Here is an 11,143-nt window from a genome sequence, read left to right as displayed (position 1 = left end):
CGGGACTTAAAATAAAAAGGGTTATAACTCTCGAAACCCACTAAGTAACTAGGAATATCAACCTAGTTAATTATGTGGTTTGAAAACAATAAAGAAAACTTGGTTTATAATCCTTTTGATAACTCTAAAAACTTGAGGGACTAAAAGTGTTAAATGAGAAAATAGTTTTAATTTAATAAAAAATCAAAACACCAAAACACACACTCATGTGTGTGTTCTGGTCGTGATTTACACAGGAGCCAAAAAGGGTTTTTATCAAAACCCTAAATCACAAGAAATTCAGCCAAATCAAGGGAAATCAAGCTAGGAAATTGGGGCTTTTAATAAATTAGTGATCACCAAACCTAGGGGATCACAAGGTATGTCAAAATTCGTTGTTTGATTCTATTCAAAATTATGGATGAACAATTATAATCCGAAATTAGTATTGCATGAATGTTGTTTGGATGATATTGAAGTGAAATAGTGTTTAGGAGTAAACCCTAGACAAGTATAAATTGAAATCATGCTTAGCTCAAGTAAATTCAGATTTTTGTTGATGCTAAATTGAGGTATAAGATGTTCTTAGGGTTTTGATCGCTAAATAAATAGTGTTATGATGTCAAGAACATGCTTAATTTGAAAGCTGAATTCAAACGGTTCTTGATCAGAATTTACAGCCAACTTGTATTGGCTGTAACCTGGATAAAACATGGTAAAAACATGTGTTTCTTGAGCCTAAAATGTAATTCCAGGAAATATCTTTAAAACCCCACTGGAATCGCATTTTTTCGACGAAAATTGAGCGTTTTATGAATTTTTCCGTATCAAAGGTTCAAGCTGCGTTTTCTGGCAGAATCTGCAGCCCATTACGAATGTCATAACTCAATTTAGGAATTGAGTTATGCTCTCAAATTCTTACTGTAGAAAGTATTAAGTGATTAGAAGAATTGCCAATTGGAATTTCGTCAATCGGATAAGCGAGGAATTTTTAATGAATTTTTCCGTAAGCTGCAGTCAGAAGTGACGAATCTGATTGCAGCTTAGTAAATGAATTTTTACGAATTCTTGGTAAAGAGTTAGATCTTTAAATTTTAACACAAGTTCGAACCCTCCGAGGGGTACGCCACACAAAAAAATCATAATTTTTGAAGACTTGTAAACAGGTTAAACAGGTCACCAAAAAAAGCCTATTTTCAGTGATATGAAACTTGATTTTTGGTGTTATAAATTATGCCCACAAAGTTCATATGTTGAAACTATGAATGAAACACGTAATTTCCTAATTTATTTAATTAGGGGTGATACGTGATAATACGGAATCTAATCATAATGTAGATTTTAGTTAATTACACGTATCATATGATTAGAGGTAGTTAACTAGTAGAAAGTTAAAATTTACTAATGACGAAGTCGAATAATGATTTCGACATAGAAAATACGTAAGGTGGAATAGTCGTATTTGTTAATGACTAATCTAACCACCTTGTGAATGATGATAGTTTGACGCCTAACAAGCTAGGTGGAAGCTTGTGGATGAAGCGGGTCAAACGGAGCGCGTACGGAAAGAAAGGCGTGGCATGGATGCAAGGTAAGTATAGCTTACACTAGTCTTATATGTTAGGATATTCTCTTATCGTATTAGTTATGAATGAGATAAATACATAATTGAGGTATGATGTTCCGGCGTGTAAACGTACGGAACAAAGTAGTCAATCATGACAAGAAACCATGTGGATGGTTAAAAGGAGTTAAATCGGTAAATTGGTCATGCGTTGACCATAACTATTGGTTTTGAAAGACACAGTAAAACATAAACCATGATAGGCTAAAAAGTGTTAAGAAAAGTGAAATGACCGCACGATGTAAACCGGAGCGAGTCATGTAGATGAGATGGTAATAAATATCATCTCGTCAACATATTCGGTCACTTAGACCAAATGGGTTAAAAGGTGAAGATATCACCCTTTGACAATAACGACTAATGATTTTTGTCGAGTTATATTATTTCAGGTGTAAATGTCAAATGGGTATTAGCAACGCTATGAATTAGCGGTTATAAAAGCAAGGTATTAAAAACGGGTCAATATATTGATCTGCGCCAGGTATGTGAAAAAGGGTAACCCTCATTTAGAACATGTGGTTCAAAGAGTGTTAAAATTAGTCAAGGTGAACATTTGGTTACTTGATAAGTAAACCAAATGTTTTAGGTAAGGAACATTGTATTTGGAAAGCTTAATGACTTTTCAAATAAAATCATAGGTTAAAAGAGGGATTACGGGTCAAAATAAGCATACGAGTGAAAACGGGTTTAAATTGTGTAATAAACCTGTGATTATAACCTAATATGGTAAATAACCTTAATTTGAAGTAGTGTACGTGATATAAAGGTTAAACAAGTATGTTTGTTTGATAAACGTATAAACGGGTCAAAATTTTGGTAAAAGAGTAATAAGCCGAAGACTTAAAAGTCTTAAATTTTATTAATCCGGATGTTGGATTTTAACTCCATATGATGGAAGATTAAATTACAATCATGTAGGAAGAAACGGTAGATCAAACGGATAAGCAGTTTGAAAGATACGAAAGTTTTCGTGTCGAATAACGGCAAAAATAGAGAAGCTGGATGCAGAGTCCACCGTAATTTACGGTCCCACCGTAAATTACGGTGGAGATGAATTGGTTACGGTGCTAATTGTCTGTTGTACGGTAGAAGAATAGAAACCCAGGGGCCACCGTAATTTACGGTCCCACCGTAAATTACGGTGGAGATTATTTTTTTTTATATTTTGTTTTCATTTGAAAATCAATTGTTTCCCGGACATCGTTCGGACATGATTTAAACCCCGTATGACTAAAGCATTTCATGTTTATGAAATGTAGGTACACCTTGGACGCCGGAAGACGATCAAGCTCAGCGAAGAACCGGACACGATAATGATACACGCTTCCGCACTTTGCTACGTTGTAATTTTTAAACAACGAATTCGATCACGATATGTAGAATAACTTATGATTTATAAAAGTTTTAATAAACCCGTATTTCCAAATGTTTATGTAATCTTAATTACATGATTGTTTTACGTAAAATTTACGTTAAACCTTGAATAATAAGACCGGGTGTTACATGTTGGTATCAGAGCCTTGGTTTAAGAGATTCGAGTATGGTGGGGAGGAACCATGCTTGGACTTAAACCTTATGCTCTTGACAAAGAATAGTGTTCGGTTCGAGGCTTGATCGCAAATCCGGTAAGTACAAGTACGTGAATAGTTAGTATGCTAAAGTGTTGTAAACAACACATAGGGCTATCGTGTGATACGCGTTACCCCAATTAAAATGATTGAAATAGTTGACGAAAATACGCGCGTTGACGCGTGTAGTAGAAAAAGCCTTGTATTATAATACGGGCGATTATTGCGGTTGACGTTACTAACTTTTGTGAATGTTTTAAATTGAAGGACACTCGCGTTTGAAGACGACGAGAGTCAAACGAATTGTGGATATGATGATGGAACGGTCCGAAGTATGACAAGAGGAGCATACTCACCGAGGACTAAATCGCGTAATGACCGCGAACAAGGTTAATGGCAAAGAACGCCCGTCGGGGAAAACATTACCAGGTGCACATTTTAAATAATAGCATAGATAGTAATATGCAACAATAAGTAGGAACTTAAAAGTTGCATATGTAAAATAAAAAAAAAACTTGGAAAGACCTGAATAGAAAACCTATCCGGGATATTGTTTCCAAGAAAAACAGATAGAGGTATTACTTACATAGGGCGTGATGTGAAAACTGTAAAAAGGTCATGCGTGTCATGTGTTAATCGCTTACTCTGGCCAAGTAAGTAGCGGCATATGTTACCATGAACTTCTTACGGCGGACACGTTTACATCCGATGTAGTAAGGGCAGGGTGAATGGGACTAATTAAAAAGTGCCCAAATGAATCAGATAAGCAAAATACTTGGTAACAATGTAAACGCACAACCAAGTGACGGGAGCGTATTACATTAGGATAATGAGCCCGAGTGAAGGGACAAACAAGCATGTAAAATGATTCAGACAAGTATTGGGAAAGAGTGTACTTACACTCGAACCCAGAAAATATCAAGTATTGGGAGGGAGTGTACTCACACTCGAACCCAGAAAACATCAAGTATTGGGAGGGAGTGTACTCACACTCGAACCCAGAAAACATCAAGTATTGGGAGGTAGTGTATTTACACTCGAACCCAGAAAACATCAAGCATGTAAAACGATTTAGACAAACATTGGGAGGTAGTGTATTTACACTCTAACCCAGAAAACATCAAGCATGTAAAACGATTTAGACAAACATTGGGAGGGAGTGATACTTACACTCGAACCCGGAAAATGCAAACATGTAAGATGATGTAGACATGTATTGGGAGGGAGTGTACTTACACTCGAACCCGGAAAATGCAAACATGTAAAGTGATATAGATATGCATTGGGAGGTAGTGTACTTACACTCGAACCCGAAGAATACAAATAAGACTCTTAACAGGCCGATTTTGTAAAACACCAAATTTGAGAACGGAGTAGGAATATAAAAGTGAAACGAAGTCATAATACATACCGTAAGGGTTGCAATAATAACGACTTCGGTAAAACACCCAGTTGGTGGGTAAGGATTTAAACACATGCGTAGACTGAGAAACAGGAACGCGAAATAGAAAGTCAAAAGACTCGGAATATGAGTCATGACTAAAAGATGATAAGAATCTTCGCAAATATAAATTTAGGTAATTGCGTTCAACCAATTCAAAGTTGGACGGGTCAAATAAAGAACGAAGTCTGACATTCATAGGTGATGAAAATTCACCTAAAATGAGTCAAACGAGTCAATTAAGGAAAAATGGAGGGGCCAAAATGACCGACGGGTCATGAACTAAAGCAAAGGGATCATAAGGGCCTCGTCTTAAAGAGACGAAAGCTTAAGAAAATAGCCTACGAGGTTAGGTGAAAGAACCTACGGGTCAATAGCGTAAGGTGAGGGAACTTGTTACGATCCCTTGCGTAAAACGAGAACGAAAAACAATAAATTAGGGGTTGTCAATTCCCTTGACATGAGTAATTGACATAGTTAAGAGATAAACATTATACTAAAATTCAGATTTAGTAAGAAATAATATTTTTATAAATATAAATTCTGACAGGAATTTGAATAGTAATCATAAAGGGTTCAAGTCTTGACGCTGATAGGCGCAAGACGATATATTCGAAAACTGATCTTTTTGAAAATGAAAGGTTGATATAAATTAAACATGCGTGACGCGATCACGGTCAAGAAATGCAATGTGAAGTGGAATCACATTATAACCAAGCGAGCGGTAAAGGTCATTTAAGTAATCTGGTTGCTTGTAAGCGGTAGATTCGGTATAACTAAACCGAATAAATGAATTCTGAAAACAAAAGAAATTGTTGCTAAAAGTGAAAGACTTCACTAAAGACCCTTAAACGGGTCAAGGTAACGGATTCACCAAGAGTTCGGTAATATCTAAAAGCGATGGAAATCGCTAAGTTAACTAAACAAGTAAAAAAAATATATATATATATAACGGAATTACGTTATTTCAAGTCACATTATGTCGTATCAGGTACGTAGAGGTTCTGTAACCAGAAAGACATTACCATAATTTTTCTGGTAATACTAACAACTGGTTAGAGTATGAGTAATGCTTAAGAAATTACTCAAGTCAAAACGCATTGAGTTTAGAACTCAATGAACTATGTAAGAAAAGGTTTCGAGGACGAAACCTCTTTAAGGGGGGTAGACTTGTAACACCCCGAAAACGGGTTTGGTAATCAAACCACGTTAATACTAAAAGACGGGTAAAATACCATTAGTGGTGAAAATTTACCCGGTAAATATTAGGATTTAAGTAAATAAACCTAATATTAATTAAAAGGAGAATAAATACTTTGAGAAAAGTAAGTTTATAAGAAGCCCGAGTTAACGGGAGTTAAAATAAAAAGGGTTATAACTCTCGAAACCCACTAAGTAACTAGGAATATCAACCTAGTTAATTATGTGGTTTGAAAACAATAAAGAAAACTTGGTTTATAATCCTTTTGATAACTCTAAAAACTTGAGGGACTAAAAGTGTTAAATGAGAAAATAGTTTTAATTTAATAAAAAATCAAAACACCAACACAGGAGCCAAAAAGGGTTTTTATCAAAACCCTAAATCACAAGAAATTCAGCCAAATCAAGGGAAATCAAGCTAGGAAATTGGGGCTTTTAATAAATTAGTGATCACCAAACCTAGGGGATCACAAGGTATGTCAAAATTCGTTGTTTGATTCTATTCAAAATTATGGATGAACAATTATAATCCGAAATTAGTATTGCATGAATGTTGTTTGGATGATATTGAAGTGAAATAGTGTTTAGGAGTAAACCCTAGACAAGTATAAATTGAAATCATGCTTAGCTCAAGTAAATTCAGATTTTTGTTGATGCTAAATTGAGGTATAAGATGTTCTTAGGGTTTTGATCGCTAAATAAATAGTGTTATGATGTCAAGAACATGCTTAATTTGAAAGCTGAATTCAAACGGTTCTTGATCAGAATTTACAGCCAACTTGTATTGGCTGTAACCTAGATAAAACGTGGTAAAAACATGTGTTTCTTGAGCCTAAAATGTAATTCCATGAAATATCTTTAAAACCCCACTGGAATCGCATTTTTTCGACGAAAATTGAGCGTTTTATGAATTTTTCCGTATCAAAGGTTCAAGCTGCGTTTTCTGGCAGAATCTGCAGCCCATTACGAATGTCATAACTCAATTTAGGAATTGAGTTATGCTCTCAAATTCTTACTGTAGAAAGTATTAAGTGATTAGAAGAATTGCCAATTGGAATTTCGTCAATCGGATAAGCGAGGAATTTTTAATGAATTTTTCCGTAAGCTGCAGTCAGAAGTGACGAATCTGATTGCAGCTTAGTAAATGAATTTTTACGAATTCTTGGTAAAGAGTTAGATCTTTAAATTTTAACACAAGTTCGAACCCTCCGAGGGGTACGCCACACAAAAAAATCATAATTTTTGAAGACTTGTAAACAGGTTAAACAGGTCACCAAAAACAGCCTATTTTCAGTGATATGAAACTTGATTTTTGGTGTTATAAATTATGCCCACAAAGTTCATATGTTGAAACTATGAATGAAACACGTAATTTCCTAATTTATTTAATTAGGGGTGATACGTGATAATACGGAATCTAATCATAATGTAGATTTTAGTTAATTACACGTATCATATGATTAGAGGTAGTTAACTAGTAGAAAGTTAAAATTTACTAATGACGAAGTCGAATAATGATTTCGACATAGAAAATACGTAAGGTGGAATAGTCGTATTTGTTAATGATAATCTAACCACCTTGTGAATGATGATAGTTTGACGCCTAACAAGCTAGGTGGAAGCTTGTGGATGAAGCGAGTCAAACGGAGCGCGTACGGAAAGAAAGGCGTGGCATGGATGCAAGGTAAGTATAGCTTACACTAGTCTTATATGTTAGGATATTCTCTTATCGTATTAGTTATGAATGAGATAAATACATAATTGAGGTATGATGTTCCGGCGTGTAAACGTACGGAACAAAGTAGTCAATCATGACAAGAAACCATGTGGATGGTTAAAAGGAGTTAAATCGGTAAATTGGTCATGCGTTGACCATAACTATTGGTTTTGAAAGACACAGTAAAACATAAACCATGATAGGCTAAAAAGTGTTAAGAAATGATTATTAAGTGAAATGACCGCACGATGTAAACCGGAGCGAGTCATGTAGATGAGATGGTAATAAATATCATCTCGTCAACATATTCGGTCACTTAGACCAAATGGGTTAAAAGGTGAAGATATCACCCTTTGACAATAACGACTAATGATTTTTGTCGAGTTATATTATTTCAGGTGTAAATGTCAAATGGGTATTAGCAACGCTATGAATTAGCGGTTATAAAAGCAAGGTATTAAAAACGGGTCAATATATTGATCTGCGCCAGGTATGTGAAAAAGGGTAACCCTCATTTAGAACATGTGGTTCAAAGAGTGTTAAAAGTAGTCAAGGTGAACATTTGGTTACTTGATAAGTAAACCAAATGTTTTAGGTAAGGAACATTGTATTTGGAAAGCTTAATGACTTTTCAAATAAAATCATAGGTTAAAAGAGGGATTACGGGTCAAAATAAGCATACGAGTGAAAACGGGTTTAAATTGTGTAATAAACCTGTGATTATAACCTAATATGGTAAATAACCTTAATTTGAAGTAGTGTACGTGATATAAAGGTTAAACAAGTATGTTTGTTTGATAAACGTATAAACGGGTCAAAATTTTGGTAAAAGAGTAATAAGCCGAAGACTTAAAAGTCTTAAATTTTATTAATCCGGATGTTGGATTTTAACTCCATATGATGGAAGATTAAATTACAATCATGTAGGAAGAAACGGTAGATCAAACGGATAAGCAGTTTGAAAGATACGAAAGTTTTCGTGTCGAATAACGGCAAAAATAGAGAAGCTGGATGCAGAGTCCACCGTAATTTACGGTCCCACCGTAAATTACGGTGGAGATGAATTGGTTACGGTGCTAATTGTCTGTTGTACGGTAGAAGAATAGAAACCCAGGGGCCACCGTAATTTACGGTCCCACCGTAAATTACGGTGGAGATTATTTTTTTTATATTTTGTTTTCATTTGAAAATCAATTGTTTCCCGGACATCGTTCGGACATGATTTAAACCCCGTATGACTAAAGCATTTCATGTTTATGAAATGTAGGTACACCTTGGACGCCGGAAGACGATCAAGCTCAGCGAAGAACCGAACACGATAATGATACACGCTTCCGCACTTTGCTACGTTGTAATTTTTAAACAACGAATTCGATCACGATATGTAGAATAACTTATGATTTATAAAAGTTTTAATAAACCCGTATTTCCAAATGTTTATGTAATCTTAATTACATGATTGTTTTACGTTACGTTAAACCTTGAATAATAAGACCGGGTGTTACACATGGTTCTGATAATGACGATCATGATGCTCAAGGAGGTATGGGAATGGAAGTGACTGAAGCTTCCAATGAAAGAACTGTTGATGATTTTCTGAACGATACTGTGAATGAAGAGACAGGGGGAGCTAAAGGAAAGGGGGAGCCTGGTAATGATCAGAATGTTGAAAAAGTTGAAAAGTTGATTCTGAGGTTAGAAACTGATATGGAGGAAGGTGAGCACCGACATACGTATTCATTGGAAGAGATTAAAGAAATGACACGTATGGTGGATCCGGACTTCAAGTTTGATTTTGAAGAGGAATTAAATGCATTCGACATCAACCACCAACCTGAATACGAGTATAAGTATGTAGAGGATGCTGACATGTACGACATGGTTGAGGTTGAGGATTGCACAGATGATGAGAATGTAAGTGAAGATACTTCTCAGTATCCTACACTGATAGAGTTCTTTACTGAAGAGAATAGAGACGAGTTAAGAAGAAAAGTGGCTGAAATCTTAAAAGACAAAAACGTTGATGGTACTCCGAAGGATATGCAGAAGGAAGAATGGCAGAAGTGGTTTAAGGATAGTCACGAAAGAAAATTCAAAAGGCCGTTGAAGTATTATCAGAGAGATCGAAGCATTTCACTTGGTGACATCATTAGCTGGGCTTTCCTGCCTCATGTTAATGCTTATGCGATCAGAAGGGAGTTTGGAGTGCAATACTTTGAATGTCTATATGATATAATGTCATTACCATGGTGGGATGTTGAGGAGCTGTCGAAAGTAAGAACTTTAGGGTATCCAGTACGCAAGAATGATGTCGCGATGTGGGGATACGTAAAGTTTAAATCGCTAAAGATTTCCGACACTGGAAGCCGCATTACCCAAAGAGAGTGCAGAGGGTAGATCCGGTAACAGGGGTTGAAGAAACTATTCTTAACGTTAAAAACCGAAGACGATGAAAAATATACCAGTGCCAAAGATGGAGCAGGATTTCTATAAAGGCTTTTTGGGCTGGGTATACAGTTGCATTTCGACTGAGGCTATCATCACTTATCGAGCAGTAAGTGAGATAAGATTTATACATGTTTATGTCCCGATGTGGTTAGTCAATTGTTCGGCCAAGGATATTGAATGTCTATTCATAAACAAGATCCATTTTCAGTCTGAGGACCGTGAGCAAGCGATGCAGTTTCAACAAGTTGTATCTATTTGTTTTCAGAAAGGCATTAATTCTGAAAATAAATGGAATTCTAAATGGTGGGCGCTTGAAGAAAAGGAAAGAAAGAAAGCTGAGCGTGAACACAAGAAAGTGGAAGCAAACAGAGGTAAATGGATGAAGCAACAGACCGAAGAAGATAAGAGAAAGAAGAAAGAAAATGACAGGCTTAGGAACTTACCGAGGAAAAAGCCTAGGCAGCGTGATGAAACATTCAAGTTACTCTGAAGACCCGAAGACAAGACTGAAGACTGCGGCTGTATCCAAGGGGGAGTTTGTTGATGCACGAATGTCTAAAGCCTACGTCTTAGTCTTAGTCAAGCTTGTATAGGGTCTAGGGGTCATATGTGTTAATTATGTATAGTATAGGGGGCTGTTTGTAATTTTGATGTTGTAATGTCTTGATTGCGCTCCTAATGACACTATGTCATTTGGAGCGAAATCACAAGATAGTGATTCCACCCGAAATGACACAATGTCATTAGGAGCAGAATCAGAGCCCCTATATATAGTTGTTGTGTTTTCTCATTTCGTACTGAATGTCGAAAGTGTAGCCGAACTACTGCCGAATTTTTCTGAGAAGTATTAATGAGAAAACGTGTTTAAAGTAATCTACATTCTGTTTCTACTCCCTTCTTCTTTGATTCAAACTGTTTGTGTATTTCCACTGCATAAACAGTGGTGTTCATGCTCTGATTGACTCATTCGATCGTCAATAACGGTCCTACAATTGATTGTGATTTCGCTCCAAATGACATAGTGTCATTAGGAGCGGAATCAAAGCCCCTGTATATAGTTGTTGTGTTTTCTCATTTCGTACCGAATGTCGAAAGTGTAGCCGAACTGCTGCCGAATTTTTCTGAGAAGTATTAATGAGAAAACGTGTTTAAAGTAATCTACATTT

At 36.0% G+C, this 11,143-nt stretch overlaps 1 long non-coding RNA gene across 1 annotated transcript; it reads left to right on the top strand.

Annotated features, from left to right (window-relative positions):
- The first annotated feature begins 3,457 nt into the window (after positions 1-3,457).
- LOC118485666 lies at positions 3,458-8,417 on the top strand. Its single transcript, XR_004877365.1, has 4 exons — positions 3,458-3,600; positions 6,164-6,286; positions 7,408-7,496; positions 7,928-8,417. It is a non-coding gene; the product is annotated as an uncharacterized LOC118485666 (long non-coding RNA).
- Positions 8,418-11,143: the final 2,726 nt, after the last annotated feature.

This window comes from Helianthus annuus, chromosome 13 (genome assembly GCF_002127325.2).
Source record: "Helianthus annuus cultivar XRQ/B chromosome 13, HanXRQr2.0-SUNRISE, whole genome shotgun sequence".
NCBI lineage: Eukaryota > Viridiplantae > Streptophyta > Magnoliopsida > Asterales > Asteraceae > Helianthus > Helianthus annuus.
The sequence above is the reverse complement of the archived record's forward strand: the minus strand, read 5'-3'. Positions and strand labels throughout refer to the sequence as shown.